This window comes from Xenia sp. Carnegie-2017, unplaced genomic scaffold (assembly GCF_021976095.1).
Source record: "Xenia sp. Carnegie-2017 unplaced genomic scaffold, XeniaSp_v1 HiC_scaffold_40, whole genome shotgun sequence".
In the NCBI taxonomy this organism is placed as follows: Eukaryota; Metazoa; Cnidaria; class Anthozoa; order Malacalcyonacea; family Xeniidae; genus Xenia; species Xenia sp. Carnegie-2017.
The window spans coordinates 9868-28575 of NW_025813505.1; the positions used below are offsets into that span (position 1 = coordinate 9868).

General features: G+C 34.1%; 1 long non-coding RNA gene across 1 annotated transcript; it reads right to left on the reverse strand.

The window, feature by feature from the left end:
• Window positions 1-534: 534 nt before the first annotated feature.
• Window positions 535-1291, reverse strand: LOC124456006. Its single transcript, XR_006952061.1, has 2 exons — window positions 1203-1291; window positions 535-582 (listed from the first exon to the last, which is right to left on the reverse strand). It is a non-coding gene; the product is annotated as an uncharacterized LOC124456006 (long non-coding RNA).
• Window positions 1292-18708: the final 17417 nt, after the last annotated feature.

Here is an 18708-nt window from a genome sequence, read left to right on the forward strand (position 1 = left end):
TTGTCAGTAAGTGATGATCGGCAATGTTATTGGTTTTGTCTTGTTTCTTTGTTACTTGTTTGTGTTCAGTAAGTCTTATAATCGTTCCTGCCTGTCTCCCAGATAGAGGTAGTCGGAGCAGTTTATCTTGTAAACGCATCTTGTCAAATGTTTATTATCGTTCGTTTGGTTGTTCTTTGTCCTGACGTTTGTTAGTGCTTGTCGTAACGTTGTATTTGTTTATGAGAGAGACGCGAGATAGTCTCAGACGTACCTTTGATATAAGGTATTGCTTTATTGTCGTTGAGTTATTTAACCCCCTAGCTGTTCTGAATATACGTTCCATAAACTGACGAGATTTTTGTTGTATAATATTATAAAAGAAACAATACGAAATATTCTTGTCGGCGTCCGATAAAAGTGATAATACAGACGTTTTGACGCCTCTACCAAGCCCCATTATACAGCCACATTGTCTTTCATCGATGTCCTGTTATCCTACGGAAGAACGTAAAGATTTGTGTTTTAATGACATGAATGTATGCTAGGTGATTATTTGTAATTCGTAAGCAAGACTGGCAAGTACGATTTCCAGTGGAATCACTGATTGTAACACGGAAATTTTTGGTACGTTTTGTTTTAGAGGTACGTAAGCGTGATTTGAATGATCCATTTTTGCTTGAACTAGGTAGTAACTAATTTGCGCAAAATGATCTGAAAGATTTTACACAGCGATTCTATGAAATTTACTGGCTGTCTACGTAACAGATTAAGAGGTTATTTTACAAAGGGTGTTTTACGAAATTTCAAAATAGTTTATCAACAAACTTTGGTCAATCGAAATAATGACAAGTATTGTGTACATGCTTTGAGATTGAACACAAAACGTATCGACAAGAGAAAGGGTCAGCCGTCAATTGTCGAGAAATGTCTCATCTTCAGAACGAGACCTCTGCTGTGTCAGACAGCCCTAACACCAATTAACCGTCTTTCAATACTTTATTAACGTGGACGATCTACATGTACGAGCACCTAACAATACTCTTTGGCTCAACCATGCATTCAGTTCAAAGCTAATTTGATATTCATATAATTTGATGTTCAAAGCTAATTTGATATTCATATTTGATATAAATAAATTTTCGATAAATTGAAGTACATATTTTTATAATGAATTAAGTTGAACGATGATCATTGTTTTATCCGTTATTTGTACATTCAACATGTACATGCTTTGTTATTATAGTATAATTACTATTGCATTTTGAAGACATGCTGAAAATATTGTGATGACATTCGGCAAGTATAAAGTGTTTGCATGTGAAGTAAAACGGCCTTTTGAGGTGGTGATATGTAAAGTTTCGATGCTCAACGGAGCATCAAAATTGACAAAAATTTTTCGGCTATCTGTAAAAAGGAATGGGAAATGGATGCAGGATGGGAAAATCAGGAATGAGAAAACTGAAATTTGTTTGTTAATTTTGATAACTTTAGTCCTGTTTCAAATGTTATCAACCGATATCCACAAAAATACGAATGTCATTTGAAAAAAGTCATATTCTATTGATCATGAGTTATTGCTATCTAAAATTTCAAGTGCGTAGATGTAGATGGCCCTGGTTAGTAGAGTCCTGAGAAGGACTGTTGGTGTTTTGACAACCTTAGCCCTTAGCAGTGGTCATTTTCAGAGTCTGGTTTGCCGTATTTTTGGTCTGGTTTATACTTCATCGTATTGTATGTATAGGAAATGAGTGAGTGTGTGGGTGTCAATTGCGTATTGTTATTGTGGTTAGCTATGTAATGGGAATAGTTTCCTTTTTTTGAGATTGGGAATAAGTCGTTTGTAAGGTGCCGGTAATTGTTGTGATCCAACTTTTTAATGTAAGCTGTTATCTGTAGTCAGTGCTGTAGTAATGCATTTTGCCGAGTCACCGTCATTGTGTTTTGTCAGCAGTGTTGCGAGATAGGTAGCCTGCAAACCCGCCCAAGCTACCTTTAAAAGTAGCCCAAAAATAGCCCAATTATATTTTGCAAGAAATAGCCCAAATTTGCATCAAAACAAGTAAAAACTACACCAAGTCTGTTGAAAATATTTAATTTAAACCAAACTACACATTGATATCGTATATCGTATATCGTAAGGTGCAGTTATTACAAGGCGGATAATGTACTTGAAATTTGAGTAGTTTTACGTAATGCAAGTAGCGTAAGTTTAAGTAGCGTTTGAGGTGTAGGTTGGCTATTTCCTGTATTGCTAATACATAATCGAGATGAATAATATACGCACGTTATGTACGTCACTACAATATTAGCGCAGTTGCTGTTTACCACTACAAAAACAAAAACACGTGGAAGCTAGATCATCAAAATTTTTTCCAGCCCAAAAAATCGCGCAAAAAGTTATTCCCAGCCCAAAAACTCGCAAACCCGCAACCCCAAAATTTCGCAAACAGGTTTATAAACCAGCCCATTGGCGGGAAACCGCCCATCTGGCAACACTGTTTGTCAGTAAGATGTTCGGCAATGTTATTGGTTTTATTCTTCTTTGTTACTTGTTTGTGTTCAGTAAGTCTTATAATCAAGTTCCTGCCTGTCTCCCCGATATAGAGGTGTGGGAGAAGTCGGAGCAGTTTATCTTGTAAACTGCATCTTTTCAAATGTTTATTATCGTTCAAGTTTGGTTGTTCTTTGTCCCCGCTTTGTTAGTGCTTGTCGTAACGTTGTAATTTGTTTATCGAGAGAGACGCGAGATAGTCTCAGACGTATTCCTTTGATATAAAGGTATTGCTTATTGTCGCCGAGTTATTTGTAACCCCCAGCCTCTGAATATACGTTCCAAAACTGACGAGATTTTTGTTGTATAATATTATAAAGCAAACAATACGAAATATTCTGAGCGTCCGATGTGCGATAATACAGACGCTTTTGACGTTTGTCAAGCCCCATTATACAGTCATATTGTTCATCGATGTCCTGTCATCTCTACGGAAGAATGAGATTTGTGTTTAATGACATGAATGGGACGATTATTTGTAATTGTGTTAGACTGGTAAGTACGATTTCAGTGGAATCACGATTGAACACGGAAATTTGCACGTTGTTTTTAGGGTCGTAAGCGATTTGAATGATCCATTTTTGTTGAATAGGTAGTAACTACTTCAGCAAAATGATTCGAAATTTATTATCAGCGACTTATGAAATTGTCGGCTGTCTACGTATCAGATTAAGAGGTTATTTTAAAGGGTGTTATTTATACCCACGACGTATTGTGCCACGCTTTGAGATGAACACAAACGTATCGACAAGAGAAAGTCGTCTGTCAATGTCGAGAATGTTCGACCAGAACGAGACCTGTCGCATACGGCCACCATCATACCACTTTCATACTTTGAATTAACGGACGATTCATACGTGTCGAGCACCCCTGGCTCGAACCATGCATTCAACCAAAGCTACTGACATAACTTGATTGTTCAAAGCCACTGAGCATTCATATTGATATAAATAATGCCGATAAATTAACCACATATTTTTATATGATTGTTGAACGATGATCATTGTTTTATCAAGTTATTTTGTATTATTCAACATGCACATTGTTATTATGAGCAGAACAGTTGAATATCATATTTTGAAGACATGTTGATGTCGATTCGCGCATAAAGTGCTTGCATGCAGTAAAACGGTTTTATCAAATGCATGGTTATTCGTAAAGCGAACGGGGAAAATGGATGTAGGATGGTGGTAACAGGAATGAGAAAAACTGAAATTTGCTTCAGTTAATTTTGACAATCTCTGTCCCAGCAATAAATATCAATGACATGAAGGAATAATATTTGAAAGTCGAATTCTATTGATCAAGAGTTATTGCTATCTAAAATTTCAAGTGCGTAGATGTAGATGGCCCTGGTTAGTAGAGTCCTGAGAAGGACTGTTGTTGTTTTGACAACCTTAGCCCTTTAGCAGTGGTCATTTTCAGAGTCTGGTTTGCCGTATTTTGGTCTGGTTTATACTTCATCGTATTGTATGTGTAGGAAATGAGTGATGCGTGTGGGTGACAATTGCGTATTGTTATTGTGGTTAGCTATAGTCCCAAATGCCAATAGCCTTTTGAGGTTGGGAATAAGTCGCTTCAAGGTGCCGAAAATTGTTGTGATCCAACTTTTAATGTAAAGCCGCTGTCTGTAGTCAGTGCTGTAGTACGTAATTTGCCGACTCACCGCCAATGTTGTGTTTTGTCAGTCGGTGATGTTCCGCAATGTTGGTTGGTTTTGTCTTGTTTCTTGTTACTTGTTCGTCCTCAGTAAGTCTTTATGATCGTTCCGTCTGTCTCCTCGACATAGAGGTGTGGCAGTCGAAGCAGTTTTCTTTAAACTGCACCTGAAACAACAAGTTTATCGTTCGTTTGGTTACCTTTGTTCCCGACAGCCATGTTGTCGTGGTCGCGTTGTAGTTTGTTTATGAGATACGTACCTTGATATAAGTCCGTTTGTTATTGTCGTTGAGTTATACGTTACGAAAGCCCCAGTTACGCCTCTGAATACAGTTCCATAAACCGACGAGATTTTTGTCACAACATTATAAAAGAAAAATACGAAATTTTGCTGGCGTCCGATGCGATAATACAGACGTCTTGACGCCCTAACAAAACCCTCTATTAATAATAGCCGTCTTTCATCGATCCCAGTCGTCTTCAGGAGCCGAACGTAGACTTCTAACGTTTCGTTGCTGACGTTTGTTGTTCTGTCGTAACGTTGTATTTGGTTATGAGGGACACGTATTTTGTATGGTTGTAAGACATAGTTCAGACGTACCTTTGATATAAGCAGTAAGCTGTTGTTGCCAAGTTGAGTTGTTTCAGCTGCGTGACGTCTTCTAAATATAATTATTAAAATATATTTGTAATAGCAAAAGAAAAAAGTGCAACAATAACAAACGTGCAGTCAGTCTAGAATATTAAAAGAGTCTGTCATATAATCTTGGTTGTCTTTTCTATGAAAACATACAAAATTTCGCGATTGAATCTTTCCGCAATTTCATGTACGAATGTTTTACATCATCAGTTTGTTCATCAAAATGATTCATAGAATGATTATCCGCTGTTGAACTTTGGTTCTTTAAAAACACAGGTGAAATTCTTCCTTTCACTGTCAACATTCCTTACTGGCTACATTATTCACAATATTTCGCAGAAGCCAGGTCCGCTATTGTGACAGTGCCGTGGACGAAATATGATATTGGTGTGGATTTGGCAAGTCAATAACAAAATATTTAATGTATGGTCGAATGGAATTGACAAATGGAAAACGAAAATGTAATTTGGAGGAGAAGCCCCCATGCACAGTTAATTCCAGTTTTTCAGTGATCCTAGTTTAATAATTTTCGAAGGTAAACACGATTGTGGTCCACAACAGTAATGAAGGAGGAAGTTGCCTTATTTTATCTGTGGAAAGAATGGTATGAAAATATTTTATCATTATTTTATCAAATCCGTTATCCTCTCGATACGTTGCCAGTTAGAGGACATTCGTGTATTGAATACGCCATCCTGGCAGTTTCACAGCTGGCGAGTTTGCTTCTTTAAAATCTTGACGAAAACTTACTAAGTTGTCGTTTTGGCTTAACAATTTTAACAAACCACTGAATTTCCTCAACCGAGTGAATCGTTACCTTCAGTAGTTCTAAACCTTTATTGTCCTTCAAAGAAATTATGAGTGAAAGTGCCACCGCTGAGCCATTCACGATGCAAAGATGGCTAAATAAGACTAAAATTTGAATGCGAGGCTGGAGTTTGACAAATCATTGGTTAATTTTATCAAATCTGAAAACAGCACGTGCTTTCTATGTATATGAATATGCAACATAACTCTGACTTTATCAAACGCAACACTTACAAGTTACAAAAACAAAGAAACCAACAACACAATAACACCAGCAACGGTAACTTATATCAGGTACGTCGAGACTATTCGCGTGAATTTAACGACCATACAACATACTGTCACATAAACCAATCACAACGTTACAAGTACTTACGAACATCAAGGACAAAGAACACTCAACGAACGAGTGTGCAAAGTTTACAAAATAAACTGTCCCAATGCCACGCCTCCTATCGGGAAACTGCAGGAATAACATAAGACTTACTGAACACAAACGAGGTACAAAGAACAAGAGCAATCTATTCATTGTCAATTATCATCAACTGACAATGGAACCATTGTCAACATTAACTGGTACCGGCAAAATGCATTAGCCATACTGACAGACTATAGACAACGGCTTATTGTTGATACCACTGGAACAATCCCCTGTCTATTTCATATATGAAATTCTCGTTTCATATATGAAATTAATTCTGAAATATTTTATTGGAATATGAGTATTCGGTACTCCCTCTCCTTTAACGTTTTGTTTTGAACCCGACATGTTGCCAGATTGACATTTTTGCAAAGTTGCTATCCATAGGTAAAGTAAAAGCGAATGGAAAATTCTGAAGGTATAATTTATTTATTAATTTACATCACTCAATCTAGTAGACACTTTTTCATGTTATTACCAATGCAAATTTGTACAAACTAAAACATGTACCGCTGATTGATATTTATCATTCAAAAGAATACTCGACATACAGTGTATCAGTACGTGTAACAAATCAGTAATTTTAAGAGCACCACCTTCATGCAAAAATTAGGTCATGTATCAGAAGCTTCAAAGCGGACTTTGAGACAATGAACTTTGATATTGCTAATTTTTGTCGTTTTTGTTTTTTGTTATTGATCGGTACTGCGGGTTCAAGCGATTTACTTTATTGTGTGTGTTTTTATTAAATTTTTGAAATCAGAAATTCAAATTTCCATGAGAAATGACACCAAAATTTTTTAACATGAAAGTTTGAATTTACTACCATTAATGATCTCGTAATAAGAGGTATGCACGCTTGAGAATGCTGCACATATACATTGAGAGCCTTTTGGTAATTGTTCAGTAAACAGTATGAAAAATTTGTATAACGATAAATTTATATGCGTTGTTTCATTTATTAGTGCACACACGATGTCACAAAGCCAATTAGTATTATTACATTACTATGTAAACAATGTCGGTTGTGATTGGCTCAACTGCAAATCATTCTCGATATCTGTAGATCAAACATATTCGTTAGCAGTTTGTACAAAGTTAGTGACGACAGTAAAAGCCGGTTAAGAAAATAGTAACGAGGTTTGACATAAAGTTTCTAACGATATGTTGCATATAATGCAGCCATGTGGTTCGAATTTCTGCTCAAGCTAACGCTATGTTGCAATAACGATTATCGGATGCATTTATTAACGAAGAAAGATTTATCATGCTTAACTTCAGGTTGGAAATATAACTTGGGCTGTCATTAACGCGTAATAATTTATTGCCATGCGATACATGCAATTTACTATCTTATCATAAGCCGATACTCGATTGCAACAATGCAATCTTTTTCTGTTTGTGCCACGGATAGCAAAATTTCTCGATTATGATGAGGCAGATTTTTCAACCTGCTGTTTGCAAAAAATGAAGAACGTACCATTAGATGAAGAGGCGTACGGTGAAAAGGTATAATATTCATTTTGCTTTTTATAAATACCAAATATTGCAAAAATTTTGCAGAACTTAAAATAGGAATGAGAATTTAAAAGCAGTTCAGAAGAAGTTCCTGCATAATTGCTGTTTGAAATAATGTTGCTAACCGTAGTACAACGCAGCGATTATTATTTGTATGGAGTCATGGACAACTAAATCCGTTATGCGCAAAAACATATTAATGAAGCCAGAGCTCGATACCAGAGCTAAATATAAATCATTTATTTAATATAAATAATACAATTTAACAACATTCTCTCGAGTGCCAAGTTTTTACTGAGCATTGTTGGCACTAACTGGAAGAATACAGTTTAAGACGCTCTTCAAGATTGCTTAAGCTATACGACTGAGTATAGCACTTAACATACTTGTAGTATAATACAGGACTACCGTAAACATGTTTGATATTATATGGTGTAAGCAACTTATAGCATGGTTTGTGTTTGTTGAAATTCATATGTGTGGAGGGCTTGCTGCGGGAGAGCAACAGCACGTTCTGTAAGTTTGAACGATACTTGGCAAATTCATGCAAAGGAATGGGTTTGAAGGCTAAATAGAATTATATAAAGAAACAAGTCTTACTGAAAAACCTTGAAATGTTAAGTCTCTATTTCGCATGAATGAAATGAAACTTTTTAAATTACTGAAAGTCTGTTCTAGACACAAAATTATCTCGTCACAGTTATGCAGCTGAAAGGTATCTTTTTGAATGACCCAAATGTTAAATGTGAAAGAGGAAAATAGACTTACTGTGGTAATGAAAACACTTTTGTTTAGATTATAACATCTGTCATCACATTTAAATATTTATATTGTATAAATTTGTCTTAAAATTTTGGGATAGTCAGAAGAATAAACGAGATCATTTAGGAAGTTAAAGCAGCATTTGTTCTAGGATGCAACTGACGAGCCTGAGTTTCAATGAGGTTCTACATCAAATTGAAATATTTTAGAACGCTGAAATTGAACAAAAATTATGGAATGCTTGCGTTGTTGGTTTAAAATTTTTGTTTATTATATGTTTTATATTAAGTCCACTAGAAGCACTTACTTTACAGTTTGACAAACTGGGATGGAAAACATAATTATGACTTTAATAATTATATCTTGTAAATGCAAAGGTATTTACTACGTTTGGTTGTTTTGCCATGATTAAAGAGGAATTTTAAATTTCAACCAGTAGATGCAGTTAACTATAAATATTTATTTGTTAACGAAAAAGTAAATGCGGAGAAACGCGAAGAAGGAACAATCGGTAAAGACACGTTTTACTTCAATATCGTATGAAGTTTTGAGGTCTATCATTTTGGCCTCTTCGTCATATCCTTTCTCATGCATGCATCATGATTAAATTTTTGTTAACTCTTGTTTGTTTTTACATTAAATTGACATAATAAAAACATATTATATAGTAGACAGATCAGAGGTAACAGAACTTTAATGTGTATGTTTATTTCATACACTATTCTCTTTGAAATTCAAATCACTTTCAAAAGAAATCAGTAGGGCACAACGGAATATATGAAAATGCACCCCCAACTAACGTTCTAGTTACTCCTCTGATTGTGATGCAACATCTTAACTCAAAATTATAGAATTTCGCTTTAAATGTTTTGTCCCAACGTCAAAATCGAAAACATATCGAATGATCGAAAAGGTTGAAGCTAGTTTGTTATTTAACCCACCGTGACAAATGTTTCAAACAAAACCCAAATAAAGTCAATTTAGAAAAGTCTCCGACTTTCAAAGGTGTAGTTGTAAAAGGAAGAAAAATTTAGCTATGACTTAAAAAATGATAAAACGGTAAAAAGAATGACACTGCATTTAATTTTTAGAGCTCAGCTCGCTATCTCCGAAAGAATTAAGGACGCCAAATGATGGTTTCTTTGTGCTACAAAAGTATAAAGATCCAAAAAAGGTGGACCTGATCTGTACTTATACAGTAATGGCAAGGGGAAGTTGTCACAACCTTGAATGTCAAAGGAACTAGTCCTGCAGATGATTTGGTCCTGAGATCCTGGTTTTATCCGCGCTGTAAAGTTTTGGAACAATAAATAAATCATTCATCATTACAATGGAACAAAAATTTTAAGACTTGAATTTTGTATTAAGGTAGCAAGTTTATAGGTGTGATTATACATGACTTCGAAGCAGCATTTGTTTGTTTAATTGAAATATATGAATATCAAAAATGTTTCCAAATTCAACATGAGTTACGCTGTTAATATGTTCTTGATTCTAGCAGTAGTTTTGTTGCTATAAGTTTATCATAATGCTATCATGACGCAAATTTAAGATGGCTAAAATTAATGAAAGAAACAGAGTTATTGAAAGAGAAGCAGATATTGTAGATGTTTGCGTTTTTTTGCGAGAAAAGCACAACTAATTGTACGGTCATAAAATGACTATATTGTGAGATACATTCTTTTGAGCATAGCAATAAAACTGTCGTAGCTAAGTTAGTTTCGTTTAACATTTTTTGTTTTAAGTAGCGTTTCAGGTTGTTAACGCGTGAGAACTTGAAACGCAATGAACGAGTGAGTACTGCAAATGACAAAAAGGAAAGCCTGACTATGCTTTGTTGGAATTGCCGTTAGTATTAGGAGCTTATCGCTAGGTAACAGTGCCCTCACTTAGTCAGAAAGTGCTATTTGCAATCATTTATCATCTGTTATAAGCGACACACACAAATGGACAAAAGCACAGTAATTTTAAACATACTATTGATATGATGTAACAAACTGCAAATATCTAGTATAGTCACTAATTCAGACAAAGTAATTGTATCAATTTTATTTTCAAATTCTCATATAACTAAGTCAATTTATAAAAGTAACAGCAAGAAATAACACTGTATGTATCTATAATATGCAAATATTAAATTAGAATAATTGGATGAACACTTTCCAAAGTTTATTTCACAAAATTTGCATGCTAAAGTTGCTGTAGTGAAGCAATTGTTTCATTTAAATTATTGATCTTTACATGTATAGTTGAGTTGACATGAAAGTTAGAACTCAGCCAATAACCAATTAAATCATGCTAACTGGAGCTTAAAGATATTTTCTGTATTTTGTTCAATTTGTTGCCAACCAGCAAAGATTAACACACCATTAACAGCAACAATTATATGGTGTCATATATGTATCTCTTAGTCTCCCAGTGTTTGTGTAACTATATTATTTGATTTTATCTGGATTCATGCCTCAGCTGTCAGCAAGGAATCACTTTTATACACATGCAAACTTGATGGGTACATTCCATGTAACGGTCATTATATAGGTACATTGGCATCTATTTACATACATATACATACAGTGATCATGAGCATGGAATTGATTTGTTGTATAGGACTGACTATACATTACCTAAACAAAGGAGAATGGGACCTGTTGGTCCACTTTCGCAAACTGTAATGTTGTTCCTTAAAATATGAAAATGTACTGCTATATAAGTCACGCACTCGAAAGCCGACAGCTCGGCATAATATAAAATGTCCGCTTCCGGTGCTTTTTGCGACGATTATAGAGACGTCCTCGCACATTTAACATAAAATTCATTGCTATTTTGAATGAAAACCGTTTTTATTAGATAAATACTATATCGTCATTTGTCGTCCAAACGCTTTGTGAAGAGTAAATCGTCCTTCACTAAATCGAAATCGAAATTTTATTCTGTAAATGAAAAGAAACAGAGTGATGATCAAATGAGTTTATCATGTAAAAGCAAAACTTGCTGTTAGTTCATTAGTTGTTGTCCGGTAAAATTAACGGATTAGAATCCCTTTCGGCCATCACATTACACATACGTACATATTTTGACGAAAATCATTTGAGATGCTCAAATGGTATACTACATGAAACATTTTCGCCTGTAAAGTCATTATTGAGAGCTTTAGTAATTTATTGTTCAAAATTACATGAAGATATGATTCACTTTGCTGACAATTGTTGTTCATGAACTCGAAAATTCAGGTGACTCAACGGATTCGAACCCATGACCTTGCGGTGCCGGTGCTGTTTCTGACCAGGTCCCCATGAGACAATTGCTTAAATTGTCCAGCAAAGTGCGAAGATCAATTGTTCATTTAATTTCAAACACCGCAATGCATAAAACATTCTTCATAATTTATTGTCTACTTGTAATAACACATTAAATGTAATTTTGTCCACGTGCGGTCAATAAAATATTCGTGTCATTAAAAGTTCTTATAATAACAACATGAAAGCACAGTGCATTAATGAGTGAATCGCCTTGATGCAATCGTCAAAGTTATATTATTGGTTATTTTAAAATGTACTTTGTCTATCATGTGATGCAGTCAATGAGTTAAAAGTGATTAAACACGATAATGAAAGTATATTGCTTTTCGAACTCAGTTAATCATCTTGAAGCAAATCAGCAGTTAAAAACATACAACAGCTAGTGCTGATATTCTTCAAAAATTTCTTTCTGTTCGTTACAAATGTTTTTAACATAAAAACATGCTTACGCAACTTAACATTTTATTATCCACCTCCCACAATAAAAATAGTCTTCAGTATGCCTGGAAATCTTAACAGGCACACGAGATCAAGATTTCGTGTTCTGTTAAAATCGAGACTTTAACAATATAGGTCGTAAAAGACTGGGTCGAGTGAATACTGTCGTGTCAGTCACTGACGCCTCGGCAGCAACAAATGCATGTAAATAATTAACACTAACAGATGGCGTAGAAATACTCCAGTGATTCATTTTACTTGTGGATTGTAAAATAAAAGTTTCAAAACGAAGAGTGTTAGTGAAAGGAGCGGATTCCTCGATATATATATGACCTTTCTTCACAATAAATCAAAATTTGAAATTTTCACGTGGAAGTTCTTGCAACAAATCAAACGTTTACAAAGAAATTAATTTAGTTTTATTTTCACAAATATATGAACTTTTAGTCAATTTGATGCAAGTATAAATTAATGAATAATCTGTCTTGATTTTAAAAACAGCTAAATTAAAATGAATTGTGACCAGGGATATGAAAGCTTTTAAATATAAATATCAAAACCCAGCAAACCCAGTGGGCTTTGATATTTATATTTAAATAATAATGAATCCTGCTTTAGGCAAAATAAATTGTAACTGCTAATTTTAAATTCAAAACAACTTTATAGCTGACAAAGTTTGGTTATAAATTTCTAAAGAATAGATATTAACTAATCGATTCGTTGAAATAATTTTATTTTGCTTATAGCTAAATCTGCACTGGTGGTTTGTGCTAATGTTTTTTATTCACCTTGGATTGTTGACAACCGCACAAATAATCATTTCATTATTATAAATAAATTCATGTCTGATTATCGAGTTTGATTGACAGTAGTTTGACACGCAATATTCATTTTGATCAAAAGATTTTAGTCTATAAGGTCTATATAAAGTAAAGCGACTCACCTGAGCGACAGCTGAATTAAAATATCTCTTGACTACAATTCTGGTCCTGGTATATGTGATCGCAGAGGACCAGCAAAGAAGTTAGTTTTATGTATTTACTTTGGTATATTCCGAAAGAGAATATATATCTGATCCCACCATATCATTATTCAGTAGAACAAATAAAATTAATTACACATATATACGATTTAGTTTCTCGCCTAATGATTGACTGGTAAACTGAGAATACCTTCTGCATTTTTACATGATAAGCACTCGACAAAAACTTAAGTTAGAATAACGTGATTCCTAATCAACCAGTTACATGTTCAAACCCCTTGCTTAAAACCAAATATGTCTTGTTCATGAAAATGGTGGAATTAAATATTGCAATAGGGAATAATTTTACTGGTGAAGTAAATACGTATTTAAAAACTCCTCAATAAAATGAAAAGCAAAAGAAAAAGTTGTATAAGAGGATCAATCAAAAATCAAACAAAGAGTAGTGTATATTTAAAGACAATGATGAATGAAAATAAAAAATAGATAATTTGTATTTTCCAAATCATTACAATTTGAAAATAGACTATGTCTATCAAACCATTTTTTAAAAAATATCATTACAATTTGAACGATGAAAATTAAGGTTTTACTATTAAACATGAATTTTGAATGTTAGATGATCACGTGTTATTAAACTAGTTTCGCTATTTTTACATTTTAGAACTATTAAAAATATAAAATCATCCAACACTATATTATAATATTTATATTACAACATGTGACGTGCATAATCAATATATATTTCATTTTCTATAAGAAATCTATAAATTACTTCTTCATTTACATTAATTAAGTTAATTATATTAATTGTATTGAAAATTTCTTACATGATTTATAAATTGGTAAATCATATATTGTAAAACATCTATATATATTATTACATTCTAAACCTAAATGAAATATATCCTTTTTACAACATGAATCATGCAAATAAATTTTAAAATGATCATATAAAATAATATTCCTTTTTTGAAAGTAAAATAACTATATCTACAACAAAAATTTTCATTAAATAATAATAACTTTTATGGCATATAAATTTTAACCACCAATAGTTTGAAATTAAATAACTATGTTCAGTGTTTTCATAATGCCAACAACGTATAAGCCCCAATGTCCCATATAATTTTTCAATAAAATCTAATTTTTTATGTTCAACATTTGAGTAAGAATAAAAAATTGAATGTTCTAAATTGGCAGTTGGCTTAATTTTCATCAATTTCATTTGCATGGAGTTAAAATTAAAATCATGTCCACCAATATGTCCAACACGACAAAAATATAACCATTTTGTCCTATTACGGAACATGATTTTGATATAAGGTTTTTCCATCACATATCTTCAAAAATTACTAGAAAAAAAAATAAAAAATATATTATTAATTTATTTTTATTCGTTTCCATAGGTTTTATCATTTATTCTTTTTCGTTTCTTTGCCTTTTTATTTAAATCAGTTATGTCATTATCATATTCTGTCTTCAGTATCATCATCACCATCGTTTTTAAATGAGTATACAATTTGTCCAGTAATCCATCGGCATTTAATGAAGTACGATCCATTTTTCTAATTTTCAATTTTTAAAAGATTTTTGTCTTTAATTCGATAATAATCTTTTCTTTGCGCTCTCAGATTGCGTAGAGAGTCTCATAAAGAGACGTTCACCGCTTTCGCTTTATGCAAAGCTCACCTTTATAGGTTTGAGCGCTCTAGTGACTCTACAATACAATCCATACAATGTGTAACTGTACGTCCTGTGTCCTAAGTTCAGGAGTCACCATTTTACTATGGTGATAGCCGGAGGGCACATTGTTATACACTTTGTATATATATATATATATTTGAAAATTGGTAACCCAGGCATATTATGATAATGATAAGGATTCTGGATTTTTTATTTTATTTTTTATCTCTTATCATTATATAATATATATATATATATATTATATAATGATAAGGATAAAAGCGCTTTCGCTTTTATGCAAAGCTCACCTTTATAGGTTTGAGCGCTCTGGTGACTCTACAATACAATCCATACAATGTGTAACTGTACGTCCTGTGTCCCAGCAGGAGTCACCATTTTACAATGGTGATAGCTGGAGGGCACATTGTTATACATTTTGTATATATATATATATATATATATATATATATATATATATATATATATTATTATGGATAATATTCCTGGATAAAAGAGCGCTCAATATTCTATATATTAGAAGAGCGTAAGATAAAATGAACTAAAATAAAATGGACAATTGTTTGCTGTCGCTACTTGGAGTTTCACGCCGTAGGGCGATCTTCAGGCAACTGACAGATTATATATTATTTGCTGACTATATACATCGACTAAAAGGTGTTAAGTTACATGACGGCATGCACTAAACATATCGGAACGTTTATTTAAAATGTTCTTTTTACGTCCTTTCAGGATAAGTAGCCTTTCTTCAAGGCAAAGACGGCAGGTTCTTTGGTTTTTGTTCGGAGGTCGAAGTTGTTTGATGAAGTCCCATTTAACGTTGTAGTTACGTTTGTTTTCTTTCAGTGTCCACGTGTATTTAGAAAGTTCTGTCTCGTTGCGGTATTTAATGTTCGTAATTGATTTAATGTGGTTTCGATATCGTGTCTTAAAAGCGCATGCAGTAACACCTATGTAAGTTTTTGTTTCGTTGTTGTCAGTCGTTGTCACGTCGGCTTTGTAAATCACGTTGGGTTTCAGGCAATTGCCATTTGTCGGGCATAGATGTTTCTGTCTGCAGTTACATTTCTTTGTGGGTTGTTCTTGTTCTGGGTTGTGTCTGTTAAGTCTTTTAAAATAGTCTTGTTGTGTCTGGTTATGAAAGTTTTCATGTTTTCGCCGCAGCTGTAGCTTACGCGTATTGTGTGTCGGTTGAATATCTTGGAGAGTATAGTATTTGGTGGGAAATGTTTGTCGATAAGTTGTGGAAGTCATGGGCGATGTGTGTTTTACGTTTTGCTGTATGGTGGGTTAAACCAAGTGACGTTACGTTTTCTGTTGTACGTGGTGTTTACATTGATGTTTGATGGATTAAAGGTGAGTTGGGTGGTGAAGTTGTTTTGTTTAAGAGCTTGGTTGTAAATTGTGCGGCATTTTCGAAGGTGTCTTTGCCAGATGAGTGTGTTAATTCGGTTGTTGATGGATGTGGGTAGTTGGCGTAATACTGATGGTGGGTGGTTGGACGATCTGTGAATGTAGAGGGGCTCGTCGTTGGGTTTTCTATATCGTTTGTAGGTGTCGTTGCTAAGGTCAAATGTTACGTCAAGGAAGTTTGTGCGTTCATGGTTTGTCATCGCTGTGATTTTAGTCCAAGCTCGTCAAATAGGTGTGAGGGTTTCTTTGTCGTGCAGAGTCTCCAGATTTCGTATTTATGACTGCAAGGCCATCGTCACGGTATAAGCCGACGTTGTTTCCGTACCGTTGCTGTAGTTGGTCGAGTAAGAATAACCCCTCACAAGCTCGCAAGCTTGGACTAAAAATCACAGCGATGACAAACCATGAACGCACAAACTTCCTTGACGTAACATTTGACCTTAGCAACGACACCTACAAACCATATAGAAAACCCAACGACGAGCCCTCTACATTCACAGATCGTCCAACCACCCACCATCAGTATTACGCCAACTACCCACATCCATCAACAACCGAATTAACACACTCTCATCTGGCAAAGACACCTTCGAAAATGCCGCACCAATTTACAACCAAGCTCTTAAACAAAGCAACTTCACCACCCAACTCACCTTTAATCCATCAAACATCAATGTAAACACCACGTGCAACAGAAAACGTAACGTCACTTGGTTTAACCCACCATACAGCAAAAACGTAAAAACACACATCGCCCATGACTTCCTACAACTTATCGACAAACATTTCCCACCAAATACTATACTCCAAGATATTCAACCGACACACAATACGCGTAAGCTACAGCTGCGGCGAAAACATGAAAACTTTCATAACCAGACACAACAAGACTATTTTAAAAGACTTAACCCAGACACAACCCAGAACAAGAACAACCCACCAAAGAAATGTAACTGCAGACAGAAACATCTATGCCCGACAAATGGCAATTGCCTGAAACCCAACGTGATTTACAAAGCCGACGTGACAACGACTGACAACAACGAAACAAAACTTACATAGGTGTTACTGCATGCGCTTTTAAGACACGATATCGAAACCACATTAAATCAATTACGAACATTAAATACCGCAACGAGACAGAACTTTCTAAATACACGTGGACACTGAAAGAAAACAAACGTAACTACAACGTTAAATGGGACTTCATCAAACAACTTCGACCTCCGAACAAAAACCAAAGAACCTGCCGTCTTTGCCTTGAAGAAAGGCTACTTATCCTGAAAGGACGTAAAAAGAACATTTTAAATAAACGTTCCGATATGTTTAGTGCATGCCGTCATGTAACTTAACACCTTTTAGTCGATGTATATAGTCAGCAAATAATATATAATCTGTCAGTTGCCTGAAGATCGCCCTACGGCGTGAAACTCCGAGTAGCGACAGCAAACAATTGTCCATTTTATTTTAGTTCATTTTATCTTACGCTCTTCTAATATATAGAATATTGAGCGCTCTTTTATCCAGGAATATTATCCATAATAATATATATATATATATATATATATATATATACAAAGTGTATAACAATGTGCCCTCCCGGCTATCACCATTGTAAAATGGTGACTCCTGCACTTGGGACACAGGACGTACGGTTACACATTGTATGGATTGTAATAGAGTCACCAGAGCGCTCAAACCTATAAAGGTGAGCTTTGCATAAAGTGAGCAAGCTTTTATCCTTATCATTATATAATATATATATATATATATATTATATAATGATAAGGATAAAAAGTAAAAATAAAAATCCAGAGAATCCTTATCATTATCATAATATGCCTGGGTTACCAATTTTCAAATATATATATATATATATACAAAGTGTATAACAATGTGCCCTCCCGGCTATCACCATAGTAAAATGGTGACTCCTGAACTTGGGACACAGGACGTACGGTTACACATTGTATGGATTGTATTGTAGAGTCACTAGAGCGCTCAAACCTATAAAGGTGAGCTTTGCATAAAGCGAAAGCGGTGAACGTCTCTTTATGAGACTCTCTACGCAATCTGAGAGCGCAAAGAAAAGATTATTATCGAATTAAAGACAAAAATCTTTTAAAAAAATTGAAAATTAGAAAAATGGATCGTACTTCATTAAATGCCGATGGATTACTGGACAAATTGTATACTCATTTAAAAACGATGGTGATGATGATACTGAAGACGAATATGATAATGACATAACTGATTTAAATAAAAGAAAGGCAAGAAACGAAAAGAATAAATGATAAAACCTATGAAACGAATAAAAATAAATTAATAATATATTTTTATTTTTTCTAGTAATTTTTGAAGTTATGTGATGGAAAATCTTATATCAAAAATCATGTTCCGTAATAGGACAAAATGGTTATATTTTTGTCGTGTTGGACATATTGGTGGACATGATTTTAATTTTTAACTCCATGCAAATGAAATTGATGAAAATTAAGCCAACTGCCAAAGATTTAGAACATTCAATTTTTT